This window comes from Gallus gallus, chromosome 4 (assembly GCF_016699485.2).
Source record: "Gallus gallus isolate bGalGal1 chromosome 4, bGalGal1.mat.broiler.GRCg7b, whole genome shotgun sequence".
NCBI lineage: Eukaryota > Metazoa > Chordata > Aves > Galliformes > Phasianidae > Gallus > Gallus gallus.
Window position 1 is genome coordinate 52,608,923 of NC_052535.1, and position 18,191 is coordinate 52,627,113.

The following is an 18,191-nucleotide window of genomic DNA, read 5'->3' on the forward strand; positions in this document are numbered from 1 at the left end:
GCATTTTCCTGCTTCTTCAGCTTTGCCCGTTCTGTTTGCTGATTCTTCTCATCCTTCTAGTTTCACAACACAATCACGTGCACTTGTGTGAGGCTTTTACAGTCTTGCTATAAACTGAGAGTTGGTGCACCAGAATCATTTCTCCAGAGGAAAGACCAAAATGTCATGATCATAGAATCACAGAATCACACACAGATGAGGTTGGATGCGTCTCTTAGACACAAATCCCATCACCAGTTCTGGTGAAAGATACTGCTCTATTCCTTTTCTTGCTCCTTCAGTGCAGTATTTTTCTTGTTCACCCTCACACAAACCACACTGTCACTCGTGTTTTTTTGTTTTGTTTTGTTTTAGTACTGTGAACAAATCATTTTGCTAGTCCCATCCACGTACGGTGGGTAAAGCTGAGCACAGCAATATAACTAAGTCTACTTACTATCCTGTTATAATTGTCTCAGAGGCAGAAATTGACACAGGTTTAGGTTTCCTAACACTTTATGTATGGCAAAAGGGATCTTGTATAGGCATAAAGCAGTAAGTTGATTTTTCCAAGAGCAGCTTGCCATTTTAAGCAGTTATTGGCTTAATAAGTGAAATTGCTTAGGGCTATATGCATGCCATAATGATTGCATTTTGTAAGAAAAGACTCTGCTTATGGGTCTCAAAGTTTCAGAGCCAAGACTAGTTGTATTTGTGGTCTTTAAGTTGCAACCCCAAGCTATTCTCACCACAATAGATATGGGGTTGCTGATCACAGAATAAAATTGATTTTAAAGTAAATATCCACAGCAAAATTAAAATGACCCAGTCAAGTAATATAAAGAATATATGATTGACAAGATAGCTGCTATGTGAAATGTACTGCAGGCAGTAAATATCACCTCTGCCCATAAGCAATTCTCTTTTTTCAAAGCCAGGAATAATGATCTGGCATCTGTGCTTCCTGAGTGAGGCTTCAGTCCTGAAATCTGCAACAACTCCCTCCCAAATGCCTCTGAAAATGACAACGATGGTATGCTAATGGATTGTAATTATATCACAGGACTCTTCTTTTCTTCAGTAGTATTTCTCTCAAGTGTAAACAGCTGTGCAGGGCTAAAATGGGAAGTTTCGTCTCTTACATTTGTGCTGAGGCAGGTTTAACTGGCACATTTGGGGGGATGGGTAGTGAGACAAAGAAATGCAATAGCAGCAGGTCCAATTTCTAATTTATCTTTGTCACCATCATCATTAGAGGGGCAATTAAGGTTTTGTTGAACTGCAATCTAGATAACATTTCACAGTCCCACAGAGCTCAAACAACTGCCTGGCTTTGCTGTACATCTCCTTTCTGGCAGAGAAATACACTGTATACAGCTCAGATGCATATGATTGGACAGTATTCACTCAGGGTGTGTATCTGAGCAATGTGATATAGGCAGTGGTCTATGTGTACCACGGCATGAAATGGTGGGGGTTTGCATCATGCCTCAGACCTCTTACATGAGCGCTTTTGTTTGGAAGTGGTTTTCTTTCTGCTTTTCTGTCTTGGCTGGGCCAGGGAATGGCTGCAAAACATAAAAGTCAGAGGTCATTTCTGTTCCTAGTTTCTGCTGAGGTATCATAGAACCAGAGAATTGTTAAGGTTGGAAAAAAACACTAAGGTTATCTAGTACAATATGCAAGACATTGCTTTTTACTATAATGTTTCCATCCAGTGCCCTTTTGTGTTGCCTTGTACAAGCAGACAGGATGGCAAACTCTTCCTACCCAAACAGCTGATGTGCAGTGCAGAAGAGTACTTCTCTTATTTTTCTCACATCACTGGTTGGGGATGCGGTCATGGCAGGATCTGCCCATGGCAGCTCAGCACCTGAACTGCAAGGCCATTCTCCTCTCAAAGATGGAAGGGAAATCCATAAATGCCAATAAAACATGAGACCATTGGACCTCTGCTTTTTTCTTTTTTCTTTTTTTTTTAAATTTATCTAGTATATCTTGGAAAGCAATCTGATCAGCAGAAAGCACTTGGAACATGTCGGGATGTCAGGTGACTTTGTGGAAAGCCAAGCACTCCCTCTTGCAGGACTGGTATGTTCTCTGATATCCTTGTGGGTCTTTTTCCTTTTTCTTTTTTCTTTTTTCTTTTTCTTTTTCTTTCTTTCTTTTCTTTTTTTTCTTTTTTTAAGGAAAAAGGAGAATTGTAACTTCCTTTACACCAATACATTAGCATAATACGTTCCTGCCTTCAGGTACTGTATGTCATTGTTATGAATACATTTTGACATCTCTCACACTCCAGCACTCCGAAGATCCATGACAGAGCTGAATGAAAACTCCTTTTTTTTTTTTTTCCTTGACTTGGCAGAAGCAGTAAGAACACATAAAACCTGCCAGCTGTCAAGGATGTAAATGGTGATTTTGTTTCACTTTTTTAATGAATTAAAGCAGGACTGAAATCTGTCCAAAGACAGCATGTTTGGCCTTGCAAGGAAAGACAGAGATTTTTTTTTTTCTCTCTTTTGGCACTTCTGCTCAATACAGTGTTTATTCTTGGTAGCACGGTATAAGACAGAGCTGCTCTGCTGAAAGAGCCGTGGCCATCCGACTCAGACACCTTAGCAGGGACTCTTTTGAAAGAATAACCATTCGGAGGATCAAAACCCAAAAGTGCAATATTTCAATATGTGCACCAGAAAAACACAGTCACTGTTTTGGAGCAGAGTGACAAGAAATAGCTAATAGAAATCATTTTGCATGTTGACTGGAAGAGAGCAATGAAGCTGAGGGGAGACCTTACTGCTCTCTTCCAATATATGAAAGGTGCCTACAGCGAGAGCTGGGCTGGTCTCTTCTCACTGGTGACAGGTGACAGGATGAGGGGAAATGACCTCAAGTTGCACCAGGGGAGGTTTAGATTGGATATCAGGAAAAACTTCTTTACTGAGAGGGTTGTTAAGCACTGGAATAGGATCCCCAGGGAGGTGGTTGAGTCACCATCCCTGGATGTGTCTAAAAACCATTTGGATGTGGTGCTCAGGGACACGATTTAGCAGAGGGTTGTTAGTTAGGGGAGTATGGTTTGGTCATGGTTGGACTTGATGATCTTTAAGGTCTTTTCCAACCTGAGCGAATCTATGATTCTATGATTATACCACATTGGAGCTAAACTACCACTGTAGGGCATGTGCCATCCTTCTTAAACATTTTGTGTTTGTTGCTATCTTACTGATGCTGTATTTTTTTTTTTTTTCTTATTTTGGAGTGGGGATATTTCATTTGTAGAGATGGCATTTAAATCATTCTATAGCTTTGAGTGAGGATGTTTTCTCTGGTTTTCTGCTTTCAAAAACTAAAACTGATATGAGTCAGAGCCTGTGGGAGAAATTCTGAGTGTTCATACTTACCCTTTGTGATCTTGGCACCCATATCTACGGATAAAAGTGTTGCTGTTCTGAGTTTGCCCACACTACATATCCTTAACCTACAGTTTCTGCTAATGAAAAGTCTACCTCAATGCTTGGTTGGAAAAATGGAGGATTTTTGAATTGGCTGCAGTTTCTCTCATCTTCTTTCTTATCTTCTTCAATTTTGCACTTGAAATAACTTTGGCCATTATCCTTGACTCAATGTCATCATGATTGTTCTGCAGTAAGCACTTGTAAGAGGGTTGTACTGAAAGTAATGCTTCCTATTTATTGGCCCACAGTGTCAGAGGTATACATCGGTGGTATGGCTGTAGAGGCTGAACCTCCCACCCATATTCTGTTACATGTTGTTGCCATGTGACAGATGGCAGCGGAGGGGCAGTCTGACACAATGGCATCTGACATGGAAGTGTGTGTGAAGCAAAGCTGTGTCACTGAATTCCTCCTCCATGCAGAAACAGTGGCATCCACTGACGTTCACTGATGCTTTCTGAACACCTGTGGAGACCAGCCAGTGGATGTGAGCACAGTGAGGCAGTGGATGGTGCATTTCAGCAGCAATGGCAGCAACAGTGGGTCACCTCTGCTGGTACAGATTTGTCTGAGTGCGGCATGCAGGCTTTTGTTCATTGCTGGTAAAAATGCACAGCTAATGGTGGTGGTTATGTTGAAAAACAGTGTTTTGCAGCTGAGAATGTGCTTTATCGAATCATATTATTGTGCTGTTTGCATCTGTTGCAGTTTCTATGGGGAAAAAAATAGGAGTCATTACTTTCAGAATGATCTATGTATATATCTCTTCATTTGGTTACTCAAATTGTACATGTAGCTGCACATCCATTCTTCTGGTGAAGTCTTAGTCTGTATCCCATGTACACAAAAACACAGGGCGCACCTTTCTGTACAGCAATGTATTCCTCTTCAAAGGTGAAAAGATGATAAAGTATTTACTAAGTACTTTGTCTTTTACTCCAGAATTTCTGCCAGGGATTTTCAGATTATGTTCCTTTCAAGAACTAGTTGATTTCAGACAATAGTTTCAAAGCTCTTATATTGATACCAGTCGTGAAAGCGACTTCAATCCTTTGAAAACTGAACTGCAGTTATTTTAACACAAACAGGGAGAAATTGAGCCTGTTCTTTCAGAAAATGTATCAGTTCACATCAGAATAATTTCATATTGACTGACATTCAATATCTGTTCTTGTGCCAGCGATCATCCTAGCAGTATAGTTCAGATTTGGAATTGGGTCAAACCCGGTACAAGTACATCTTAAATAATTTGGGCTGACCTGGTCTTTTCTGCATTGCCAAAGAGGTTCCTATGTGCCCTCATGGAATAGATGAGCTCTTACAAACAGGCTTCAGCTTATGCCTTGTGACCAAACCTATTAATTCAGTGTAACTCCTCTGGGGAGTAAAGCCCAAACTGTACTTCAGCCAGATGATTCAGACAAAATAAAGATGAAGAAATTCGTTTAGACAAAACAAAAGTGAATTGTAACCACTTCCCAAAACTCAAGATGAACCCAAATTTCTGAAGAAAAAAAAGTGTAACTCTCTTTTCCTCCCCTTGCCTCTCTCTCAGCCTTCTAAAACCTTGGCACCTACTCACTTCAGCTGGAACAAAACAGCTCTTCTCAGATTTCCAGTCAGTATTCAAGTAGGAAGTATAGAAAATGTTGCAGGAAAACTTAATCTTATGAGCTTTCCAGGCAGATTTTCTTAATAAAGAGTCTTATGTATCTTAGTTATTTACCAAGTCTTCTGAGAACCTTCCATCCCCAGCTTTAATATAACTCTTGAAACAAAACATGTAATTATAGGATGAAAGGCTGCTAAACCCTACAATCACTTCATTAAACTTTGTAGGATTGTAGATGATTAGAAATATATTGAAAGTCAGAACCCTCCTTGCCTTTGCAGGAACAGAGATCTTCATTAATTGCAGCATGCCAGTTAATTGCAACACACATGAAAGAACAGAGAAGGGTAGCCCCATACAAAGAAATGTGGCAGCTCAGTCGTTGCACATAAATTATTTTCCTCACTTAGAGACTGTTGTGCACTTTCGGTAAAGATCCCATCCCTGGAGCCATTCAGAGCCAGGTTGGATGGGGTACTGGGCAGCCTGATCTGGTGGTTGGTAACCCTGTCCATGGCAGGAAGTTGAAACTGGACGATCTTTAATGTGTCTTCCAACACAAGCCATTCTATGATTCAGTGCAGGGATTTAGTGAGCTCTTGTTGAGCATCACTTACCTCTGGCTATGGAATGGAGACAATCTAGGTACAGGTGGCAATGCAAGCAAGTGAGATGAAGGGAATGAAATCCTCTCATGAAGTCTCAAGATCATGATCTATCTACACTGATGTCCGGGGGAGCTTCCCCACCTTGGAAGCCATGGAGAGGCAGTGCCACCAACATCCATGCTCCCGAGCCCCACATGTGGGAGCTGAGTGCTCACAGCTACCAAGGGAAGCTGTGAGGCAACAAAATAAAATTCCTTTCATAGAGGGGTAAGAAAAAGGGAGTTGGACATCTCAGTCTTGCTGGTTGGTGGTGCCCCAGGGCCAAGACCACCCCATGCCCTCCATTGCCCCCAGCACAGCATATTTTGTGACACTAACACACCATCCTGAATTGAATGTGTTGTGAGGAGTAAGTCAGTGGCGATTATCTACTCACCTGCTGAAATGGTAATTTGAGCTGTATTATGAAAGTTTAGGTTTCCCTATGTATTGGGGGCAAAAAGCCCCTGATTATGACGCTTGGGTTGTCACTGTCAATGAAAATGAGGTGCATGATGTTTAGCCTTGCTGTGGCACTTACCCATGTTTAATCCTTTTCAATGAACACTCTGCTGATGCAAATTAGCTTCCCAATCTATTTCAAGCAAAATACTGAAAAATCTGTTGAAAGGCTGTGACTCTGTATGATAGACTGGCTGAAATAAAGACTGCCCTATAAAGGGGAGTTTGAAATAACTGCAACTTAAACTTCTCATAAGCTCAGAAAGGAGTTTCAGAGGAGAATGTTTCTGAATATTTTCATGTTGTTATTGTGAAAAGAAAAACAAACAAATCCTACTCCTTTCTCCAAGAATAGTTCAAAATAAAGGAATACTAGAACTGTTTTCAAATAGACCTTTCCTGCATTTCAGACTGCCTTTCTCTCTAAAGGCAGGAAAGAACACAAAGTAACACTGACTCTTTTGCCAGTTGGAAAGCATTTAGAAAGTGTGAGAATGTGGAGGGGGAAAAAAAATCACATCCTTAAGCTTTGTCACTGTTTTTCAGCTGGAAAAATATTGGAGAGCAGAAAGACATTGCTTTTTCATATGTTCTTGCCTTGTTGAATGGTTCCGTAGGAAAACTCTTATCTCCTAGGCAAGAGCCTCTACTGAGCACAGTCAGACTTCTAGTACTTGTTCGCATGGCTCAGTACCACTTCTACAGAGTGATACAAAAACAAAGCATTTATGAGGCTGGAAATTGACGCCTAAGGACAAGTCACTAAAAAATAAAGGACAGTGGCAAGGTAGATCCTTTTGATCAAAACAATCTCTTCTCTTCTCTTCTCTTCTCTTCTCTTCTCTTCTCTTCTCTTCTCTTCTCTTCTCTTCTCTTCTCTTCTCCTCTCCTCTTCTTTTCTCTTCTTTCTTTCTTCTCTCTTTTTTTTTTTTTTTGCTGTGAGTGGATTTTTCAAATGAGTTTCAAATAAGCACTTCCATATGAACACGAGACGAACCTTTCTTTCTTACTTACAAAACAGCAACATTTTGAATATTGTCAAGAGCAGAATAATGAGTAGCAGATATGACAAAAGCATATTTACAGCCTGAATAATTATTCACTGATTTGGGAGCTCAATTCTTGGTCTCTAATAATTCTCACTTCACTGTTTTTAAGACTTGAAAAGTTTGTTGGGAGGCTTAATTAATTAAAAGTTTCACACTGCTTAAAAGTTATACTTCCTTAACTGATGACCTCCAATACCATCCAGCTTTGCTTGGTGACCCTTCCCACTCGCACTGGCAATTATCCTAATCAAACAGTGTTTGGGGTAGTCTGGAAAGCTGAGTGATTCAAATGCATTTTGCTTAAAACATTTTGCTTAAACCACTTTTTTGCAAATTATTGCACAAGGTGCTGTGCTTTCCCCTTACTCTACCAGAGGCTATTGCTTAAAAGATCCAGTTCCTGTAAAAACAATCATAGGTCAAAAACTGAAAGAGTGATGGAAAGACCCATTTTAGTCATGTGTTTTTTGGCATGGAAGCACTGAAAGTGCATAATCTGTATAAATGTTAGCTTTCTAAATAAACATAACCTCTGATTGCATGAAAGTAGGGAATAAAGTTGAAACTTGTTCTCTCCATTAAGCAACCCTTCAAAACTTTCAATGCTTGTTTTGTTCTAAACAGACATAAATCTTGACAAAAAATGATCAACGAATGGCAACAATAGCAATGAAGCCAACACGGCTACCACGGGCTCTTCACCTTGTTCCTATCTCCAGGTATGCCTGTATTTTGCTGTCTGTACAACTCAGACTTCAACATGGGGGATGGTAATGGGGTGGTGAGGTCTACAGGCACGTATGCATGTCATTGTTTTGTGTTGATGTGATGTGCATCCAGTACTGCTGTGCTGACAAGCAGTGCTGTGGATGGGGTTGAATTTCATCCGTCGCTACTTGTGGGATTTTTTTAATGATGTAAACTTCCCACTCTGAATCTCTGAAGGTTTTGGCAAAAGCCGGCTGTTGACAGTAGTCACTGTTCAGTAGTTTGTCCAGTTTTAACTCATCCCAAAGCTGTGGTAGCACAAGCAGGAATTCTTCTATTTCTGGTTGCTATTACGATTCATCATGATGTCACTCATAAATGTAAGGGTTTCTCTGTATAAAAAGGACAAATGGAGCATTCTGCTTATGTTCTTAAAATAGCCTGGAAAGTATAGAGGGAAAAAATAAAATTGATCCACCTAACACAATTATAAAGAAATGTTTCTGAGTTATTAGTGCATAGCGTGTTTTTTAAAGAGGAATATTACTCTAGAACTGCATTAAAATCTATCTTAGCATATTTTAAGGAAAGCAAAGCATTGTGGATGAGAGGGCACAAAGGCGTGGTTTCCAGTGTTAAACTGCAGGATCCAGTCCACTTTCTCTCTCTGCTTTCTTAGTGCACAGGGGTGACCTTGTGCAACACAGAACGGCATTTCTAGGACAAAGTTTCTCAGTTTTACTAACTTTATGAAATCAAATAAATCAGAATGAACTCAGTACTTCCACTGGACAAAGTGTAACTAGCTGGTAAAGTATGCTGTCCCTCAAGAATAATATCAAGGTGGCAGGAGACATAATTTGTGTACACCCAGCAATGGAAATTTACTTATTCTAGAAAAGCAGGATATTTTATTTCTAGTGTAGATGGGTTTTACATCACTCACCAGTATGTCAGAGGCTATATATACCCAATATATGGCTATTTTCTTAAAGAGTCTGGAATGATATACTGCTTGACACATAATGCTAAAACAATGCAGAGTTACACCTGCCATTTTAAAATGGCTTTTTTGAGGGGCCTGGGCTGCAAAGGATTGCAAGAGCATGAATCTTAGCTGCTAAACAAGCATTTTTTTTCTTCCTGGTATGAAAAGACAGCAGAGCCAAGCCAGGCAACCTGAGTTTAAGGACTGCAGTGCTCAGTTAGGTAGTGTTCATAAACTGCCTACCAGAGATAAGCACCACAATCCAAATAAACACTAAATATATATATATATTTAGTATTTACATATTTTTATATTGTTTTATAAATATACATATAGTATCTATATATTTATATATCTATATATTTAGTGTTTGTTTGTATATTAAACTAAATATATATATATATGCATATAAACACATATATACATATAAATATTATATAGTATATATATATTATATACCTCGCTCATTCAAAAATCCTTCCAAATAACTACAGTAAAGTTTCTGTCCCTTCAGACAGTGCTATGTGTGATAGACATGCAAGAATCTGTTAATGTTCTCGAACAAGCACATCCTGATGAAGTTATCTATTTAATGGTCACGGAAGGTCATCTCTTACATCTTCACTCCTTTCTGAACACAGTCTTGGGTGACTCTCCTCCCACTTTCTGTCTACACAGTTTCATAGTTTATTAACTATTTGGTGGCTTCCATTGTGCTATGGCTTTTTTGTTGCTGTTGAGTGCCATGCAGGCTTTGACGAAGTGTGTCTTGATCTGCAACTGTGACAGAAGGGATGAGGGCAGAATGTGACCCATGCTCTCTTCTTGTCACACAGAAGATGTCCAGAAAGAAAGGGATAAGGATTAGCAGATAGAGCTTGTTGATCTGCTCCCATTCAGCATGCAGAACCAGTGAGGCTGTGGAGCACACTGATTGCTGGGTTTAGCTCTAGCAAACCCATAATCCCCTCTTAATTCTTCCCAGGACAAGCAGAACTTGAGGAGCCTGTCTCTGCCTCACCTGGCAGACAGGACTGCTGCACAATATTGCCTTTTCTATGCCAGCATCTCTGAGTTTTGCTTACTTCCAGAGATATATAAACGTGGCACAGGATTTCCCACAGAGTCACTCAGCACTACTAAGAAAGGTGAAATAAAGCAGAGTGAAGCATACATTCACTGAATGGCTAAAATTATTCTTACACAGTTTACAGCTGAAGTCTACAGCAATATTCATTTGGTAAACAGAGTCTTTATATATTATTTGAAGTCCCAGAAAACTGCAGTGTATGCGAATTCTCACCACTTGAATGTCTTTTCCATGACCACGTGGCATGACTGTAACTAAGAGCACAGAATACTCAACTATCCTGATAGCACTGACTTTGCCTTGTTTTGAAAAAATCACTCAAATATGTGAAATGCCAAAAATCTCTAAAGGCATTTCTAGCATTTCAGAAAGTATTTTGAGACTCTCATCATCATGGAAAACTGCACGCATATCATTAGTAAAACATGATTAAACATCATTTTCTCTGAATTAAGTCAGAGTTCTCATTTTTTGAAGTAGAAAAGATATTTAGATGAAAACACTTCATTCTGCAGACAACTTGAAAGTTCAAAATTGCCCTGGAGACCTTGGTTTCAACCAAAGCAGATGCTGTAATAAAATTACACATACAAATACTTCAACGCGTTGTTCCGGTATCCTAGAACTAGAATCCTATTTATTGGAAACTCCCTACCTTTGGCAATTCTCAACAGTTGCTATAATAAATACTCAATTTTCCGCAGGCATGGTATTCATTTCATAGAAGCTCTGAAAGTACTAGTGAATTTTTGGCATTGTCCTCCAGTAGCCCCCAAACAAACTGCAGCCATTAATCCATCCTTTATCCTTGTTCAGTTATTAAGTGTTTCTGTTAGATCTACTTCCAAGACACTTGAACTTTTCAGATGCAGCTTTAGTCATTTGTAACACATGCTAAGTTAATTACATACACTTTTCTAGTAAGGGGTTTCAATAAGGTATGATGGCATTGCAACATTCTGTAAACCCCCCAGATCCCACTTACTTAAAACTATCAAACCTTTCTTATGCAACTCAGAAGCATTTCCTGGCACGTGGGGTGATTTGACCATGTCTTTATTTGGTTAGAAACCAAAGTATTAGAAGAATATTTAATTTGCATTTTATTTATCAGTCTTACAGACAAAAATATATAGACTGTATTATCATCATATACAACATAAAATATAATAATAAAAATACAGAAATAATGCTTTGCCTGGCAACACTTGAACAATATTTTTTACTAGTGAAGGTACAGATTTAGTCTTACAGGAAGAACTTTTTTTGTCCTGGCTTATCCTCTTAATCAAAACTGGCAGAACTTAAGGCAGCATAAGGCAGTCTAGCTGAAGCTATCATAGAATCATCAAGGTTGAAAAGACCACTACGATCATCTAGTCCAACCATCAAGCCACGGCCACGACTGCTCTAGATTATGTCCCTCAGTGTCACACCCACCCTTTTCTTGAACACCTCCAGGGACAGTGACTCTACCGCCTCCCTGAGCAGCCTGTGCCAGTGCATCACCACTCCTGAGAAGAAATTTTCCCTAATATCCAACTTGAACCTCCCCTGGTGCAATTTAAGGTCATCATCTCTCATCCTATCACTGAAACCTGGGAGAAGAGCCCTCATCTCACCACAACCTCCTTTTAGGCAGCTGTAGAGTGTGATAAGGTCTTCCCCGAACCTCACCTTCTCCAGAATGACCAATCTCATTTCCCTCAGTTGCTCTCCATAAGACTTGTGATCCAGAAACTTCACTGGTTTCGTTGCCATTCTTTGGATATTCTCCAGGACAGCTATGCCAGAGGGTTTGCTATTCCAGTTCTAATGAACGTGGAGCAGAGACATTTTAAATGCAGATTGGTCCTTATGGTCCAAAGGCTCTCACTGATAAAACCAGTCTATGATGACTAGCAGTCCTGGAGAAAGACCGAGGTTGAATTTTGACCAGTAATAATATTCTCCAGAAAAGCTCTGTTTTTGTCAAAAGTCCTAAGGTCAAATCCTAAATTTATGAGATCTCAAACCATAACTCTACTGAAAGGCAGCAGTTGTGAGAGACCCACTGCCAGGGAGATCAGGGCTAAAAGTGTCAACAAGAGAGTAAGTAAGCTGGGCGGCTTAACTTTTGCATTCATTTTTTGATTTGGTGAAGCTGCCATTTAAATCACATTATTTTATGAGCCTTCAGTAGGTCATCTAGATATTTAGATCAATTTCAAAAAGTGAATAGCTGCATGGTATTTCAATGCTAAAGTCTCAGCATGTCTATAATGTTTTCCTTCGTGCCATTATTTCTCACTGACAGGTACGGGGAGGTTTTGACACTGTTAATATAACATAGGGTGTTAATCTTATAATCGCCCTGTCAGCACTTTGTGTCAGAGTGTTAATGACCGCCTTTCAGCCACTCAGAGCTGCCTGCCAATAAAAATAGTCCCGGCACCTATCCAACCAGCAACTATGCAGCTACTTTGCTTTTTCCCCAAAGAATAAATAGAAATTTTCACTAGCCATGTGGCCATAAAGACGCTCCTCTCTACTTACTCATTTCCTTTTCCTTCTCCACACCCACTGGCAAAAAAAAAAAAAACAACTTTGTCACTGGGCCCTTTTAATGTATTTTGCATGCTTTATTTTAGAATGTACAAATTATTTCTCAACAACTTTTAAATAAACACAACACCTTGGGCAGGATAAAAGCCAATTTTTTTTAACAGCAAGAAGCACACGTATTTGCCACAGTTCTTTCCTATGTAAATATAACTCAAAGGCAAATGGTGAATATTTCTGTAATTTCTCAGTGTTTGAGATGAGCCCATACTTTTGTCTCTGCACGAGAGGCTTTTCCAGCTTCCTGGCAGAGGGAACTGCACAATTCCAGATGACTTACTTACTTTGTATGCCTAGAGGAATTTTATTACACAAATAACAAAGAGAGACAAAGAAAGGAAGAGGGAGAGTACACACTCAAAATAATAAACAAAGAATAATAAACATTCCTTCAATTGCCCACAGGGATTCCAGATGTGGCTCCATCCCTCTGCAAGTCCTGTCTGTGACTTCTTCACAGGCTGCCTTAGACAGTCTCACCCACAAATCTGCTGCATCTCGCGGGATACTCAGGAGTTTTTCCGCAGAGTGACCTTGTAATTGCATTGATGCACTTACTTGCTTTCTGACAGTCACAGACAAAATCCATACAAAAAGTACTGGTCTGCACTAGTGTGGCACGTGCCAGGGTAGGTGATTCCTCATGGCAAAACTCTCAGCTGAGTTCTTCAAGTGCACCACTGCCCTAAGAGCAATAGGTTCTTGTGGCCTTCTGTAGTCTGGTGATGGATTTCCCCCCTCATCCTGCTTATCATGTATCTTCCATCACTGACATTTTGGGGCTTTAATCACAAGTTCCATGCACGCTTAATGCAAATAGGTTAATTTACAATAAGATATGAAAGGACCAACCAGCAAAAGTAAAGCAATATTGGAACTGTGATGAAATCGCATGCTGCAGCCAGTTTGTTGCTCTGTTACTTTGTTAGGGTACTATTTTTACTTAAATTATTATAGGTTTCTTTTAATCAAGTGACGTGGCTGATTGGCCAAGGCTGCTTCCAGCCTCATGTGTTATCCATCTGGATTTTATATGCATTGCAATTTCCCAGCTGAAAAGAAGCAGACGTACTACCCAGCTTATTAGAACTCAGTCCCAAAAAAGTAACATTTTGTTCCTAGAGAAAAATTTGTTTCTCATGTGGGATTTTAATGCAGACCAAAAAAAGTAGGAAAGCATAAACAATCACCAGTTTCCATGTCATACAAAGCCAAAGATGCAGCCAAAATTATTTCCATATTAAACAGAATTTATCTAGCTTTTGCTTGCTGTATTTTACAGTAAGCACGAATGTGGGAATTCCTATTACCTTGGACACACAAAGACTTTCAGTATACCAATAGAGAAGAAATTGTGGCCTTTTTTATACATTCCATAGTATTTAATATGCTTTGCAAGAGTAAAATGAATGTGTAAGGATAGAAACTCAAACCAGATTAAGATCTGCTTTGCCTTGCTTGCTAGGCAGTCATTAATATTGAAAATGCTTATTATTTATTCAGACATAGTTATTATATAATTATTTTTATAATTATTATATGATTGTTATATAATTAACAGTAGTAATGAAATAATAGATTTGGATTCTAAATGCAAGGGAATATAAGATTCACCATTAATTTCCAGAAGCACCCTCTCCTGCAATTACGACTTGATGGAAGTCACTGTGGCCACTGGAAGGTGGGCTGCCCATCCCCTTAAATAGCTATCACGCAGCCTATCATTTTAAACTTCTGCAAAATTACTTATTAGTATAAATCTAAATATTTATGTAATTGCAGTTATGCCAAAAGGAAGGCATTTTTATATATATTACTTTAAAGTGCATGCATCAGCATGAAAATAGAGTTGTGATTTAGTTTTTTGTAGCTTTCCTAGCTGATGCAGAAGTATTTATGACTCCCACTGACTTACCGAAGAAAGGAGTATTTCATTCTGCTTCAATCTTGATTTTTTTGCCTCGATAGTCTTTACGCATCTGAGCTCACAATGCCAATCACATCATCTGTGGAGTAACACATGATTTCCTTTTGCATCACAGTGAGTTCCCATATATCTCCTCTTGCAGTGTGATCCCCAAAAATGTTTACTCCACCCCTTCACAAGTATTTTCGCATGACAATCCACAGTAGGAAAAGGCCACGCTTGTTTGTCCTGGTTGTAGTCCCCAGTTAAAATATAGCACAGCCGAGTGAAGACAAAGTATTTAAGTGTTAGGGCGCTAGAGGTCTATCCCTATTTAAATAGATTAACTAGTTTATCCCACACCCTGTTTCTCTTACTTTACCTCTTACTGGGGACTCATAAAAATAACTGTACTTGGCAGAAGGGAGGAACTTCACCATCTTCAATAGGAACATCAATTCAGCTGTTTGGGTGGTGAATGTGGAATCAAATCTGCATATATATATATATATATATATAAAAGAATGATATGTACAGAAATGGAAGGGAAGAGGGTAGCAGAGGAGAGTGAGAGAGCAGTCCTTCCACCTGCAAATCCCAGAGCACTGTAAACCAATCACTTTACCCAGGTCTGCTTGGCAGGCAATTTTCACATCCCAGTCATCATCTGTGCAGGGATTTCTGAGTTTCACATGATGGCAAGGCTGAGCAGGTCACTATAGTTCAAAAGGATGAGGTCCAGGACTTCCATCCAAACAGCTGTGGTTCATATTTGAATTTTAGCCTTGTGGACTATAAAAACCTCAGACCCTGTGATCCCCAAGGAAGTCTTGCATAAGCCTTGGTCTCAATTAGTGGAGCACAGAGAAAGTAATAGGTCCAGACTTCAGCTAACCTTGGAACACTGACAGTAAATGGTCAAACCTCTCTTAGATATGTGTGTATATATTTAACTTAACAGTAACGAGACTAACATGCATATTGAAGGCCAGCTATTACCCCAAAGTAAGCAAATTAGGAGAAGCCAAGAACAATCAAACTTTGTTACATTTTAGAATTTTGCCAAAACAATAGCTATCTCAGAATTATTTTATAGGTTAAGCAAATCCATCTATCTGCAGTGCGATTTCATCTTTCCAACAGAACTTGGTTATTTACCAGCTTTTCAGTGGTATAGTTCTGATAAGTGAAGCATATCTCCAAGAACTCTTGTGCAAAAGGGAAACAGCTGTTTGCAGAGATGAGACATTATGGTTAAGGAAACCTCCTGGGAGCACTGTGACAGGCACAGTGCTTGCAGATTACAAAGATGTGAGAAGAAGGGAATGCTGTTTAATTTTGTGATCCCTTCTTCCCTGTGGGAAAGTGGTTTTGGAAGAGTGGGAAATTCATATGAATTTGATTTGATAGTTCTGAGGGCAGGAGTTCTTTATTGACAGCCTGGGTGGTGCTGACACAAATGTGCCTTTTTTTCACTTCATTGCTGGCTTACAGACAATACTTCTAGAGAAGACACAAGTTCACCCTCCTTGTCTTTAAACCTGTGGTTGCCCCTGAGCCTCGAGTTAGCATTTATTTTGGAGGAATTTGCTTGGAGATAGTGAGATTCTGTCAGTAAAATTTGGTCTGAGTCCACTAAGGAGATTTCCACAAGCTATCATTCAACATAGCCATCAGCTGGTCACAGCTTTCAGTTACCACCAGCCTAATTTGACCAAATGGGCTAAATGGAGGGCTGAGTCCATGAAGCTGTTAGATTCAGCCACAAGTTGAGGTAGCACTGCATGGTCAGTTCCTTTATAATCTATAAAAATAACCACCAAAACAACAGCCAGACCTTCAGCATCCCATCAATTACACCTCAAGCTATCCAGTCTCCTTGCTGCTGTTCATCAAAGAGATCGTGCACATTAGCATAAGCATAGGGGCAAGAGTGGAACTTGTGGTCTTGACTGAAATATTTCTATGATGCCTGTAGGCTGCAGTAGTCTATTTCACGCAGGACTTTGTAGGATGACTCGAGAATATGAAAGCTGTCTTCTGTCTCTTTGGTAGAAGAGTGCTGTAAAGAGGAAGATATTTAGGCCAGTAAATATCTACAGAAATATAAGCCAAAAAAAGAAAGAAAACTGGTTGTTTCACCGAGACTGCATGGCTGGTCACATGCTTCCAGAACCATACAAAAGGTGCCCTATTCACACTGGAACTAAACACATACCAAACAAAAGAGCCACTACAGAATAGGAAACAGAGTGATTTCAGGAATCAAATCTAGGAAAGTGGCTGCTTTATCCCCAACAGTGTCTAGAGTGGGGTGAAGGAGAAGATACAAGCAGGTTCAACAGATATGTATGATATCTCTGAGAAAATGGAAAGCCTAACTTACAGTTAGCACTGGAGAAAACATTACAGATGATTGTTGGTAGCTTCATTTTACCTGGATTTATCTGTTTTTGTTCTTAGGTGGAAAATAATTATAGCCAAGGCAATTTTTGTAGCTAATAAGCTACGGGAACCAAATCAGAGAGCAAGTGCCAATAAAAACTGTGACCTGCACATTTTTTGGCAGAAGCTGGCTAGCTTTGCTTGTGGCATGGCCTCTATTTAATGGAGAACATGCAATGCCCTTAAAAAAATAAATAAATGTCTCTATTTGAATGAAAAGACCCAGAAGGAGATGACTGAAATCAAAACAGTACCTAGCATGAAGGAAGCTGAAACATCCAAATAAACAGTAGTTTAGCTGGCATATGTAGACACATATACAAACAAACACATATATCTCTAGGTTTTCAATTCCCCTCTCAGCCCTTTCCAGGATCCCACATTCCACTCCTTCCATCTGCACGAGCTTTAGACACCACTGCTTGTGTCACACATTCTGTAAAGAACACCATTTTCTCTGTAAGCCTTTATTATTGTTGGTACTGAAATAATACTTAGCTTTTCCAAATAAAACACAGGCTCTGGAGAGCTAAAAAACAGCTAATACAAGCAGCTAGTAAGGTAAAGGTCTTGTCTCAAATATGGCTGAGATTATCGTTTATGATTTTTGTTCGGAAGATTTCAGAGCGTGTGGTGGCTGAGATTGAAACAGTAATGAGGAATGTAAGCTCATTCATTTAAAATTTCTTATGATTATAATAATGTATACCTTTGATTTCAACTCTATGCGCTACCCACATATAATGTAGACTATAAGCATTTTCCACATTCAGAACTCTCATCATATTTGTCCAACGAGTTGACTTGTCCTTGGGAAACCAGCACCCTTTTGAGAGCAGTGAAAAAGTTACCCCTTGCTTAAATATCACGCAATAAGGTTATCATTCTTACAATCCTGGATCAAGGCCATTGATCCCAGAAGTAATTTCTTAAATGAATCAATGTGTGTAACATTTTTCTTCGAAGTAATAGCCTAGAAAATAGTGTGAAAGCCTCTTTACATTCAGTAGACTTTCAGTTTGTACTATTGTAGTTATTCATAACAAATACTACTGGACACATGGGCAATGCTGTTCTTAAATGCTTTTTTCAATGAATTTGTTTCTTTAAAGAAAGAATAGAGCCTTCTGAGACAATGACTTGTAGGAGGAGCTACTATTTCCAGCTTTGTTAAGCACTGTGATCATGAGAAGCTCAGTTATTCACTTTTCTTTCCACCTACCTTTAGCTGTTCTTCTGTACC

The 18,191-nt window shown here is 39.3% G+C and overlaps 2 long non-coding RNA genes across 8 annotated transcripts in view; one reads left to right on the plus strand and one right to left on the minus strand.

The window, feature by feature from the left end:
* Positions 1-18,191, plus strand: part of LOC101749793 — a 119,263-nt gene that overhangs the window by 90,977 nt on the left and 10,095 nt on the right. Inside the window, exon 3 of the long non-coding RNA XR_001463549.4 lies at positions 7,835-7,929. This is a non-coding gene — a long non-coding RNA (uncharacterized LOC101749793). The remainder of the gene's footprint in view (positions 1-7,834; positions 7,930-18,191) is intronic.
* Positions 11,036-18,191, minus strand: part of LOC101749752 — a 32,686-nt gene continuing 25,530 nt past the window's right edge. For all 7 annotated transcript variants that reach the window (XR_005859360.1, XR_001463540.2, XR_005859361.2 and 4 more), the window contains one exon: positions 11,036-16,565. This is a non-coding gene — a long non-coding RNA (uncharacterized LOC101749752). The remainder of the gene's footprint in view (positions 16,566-18,191) is intronic.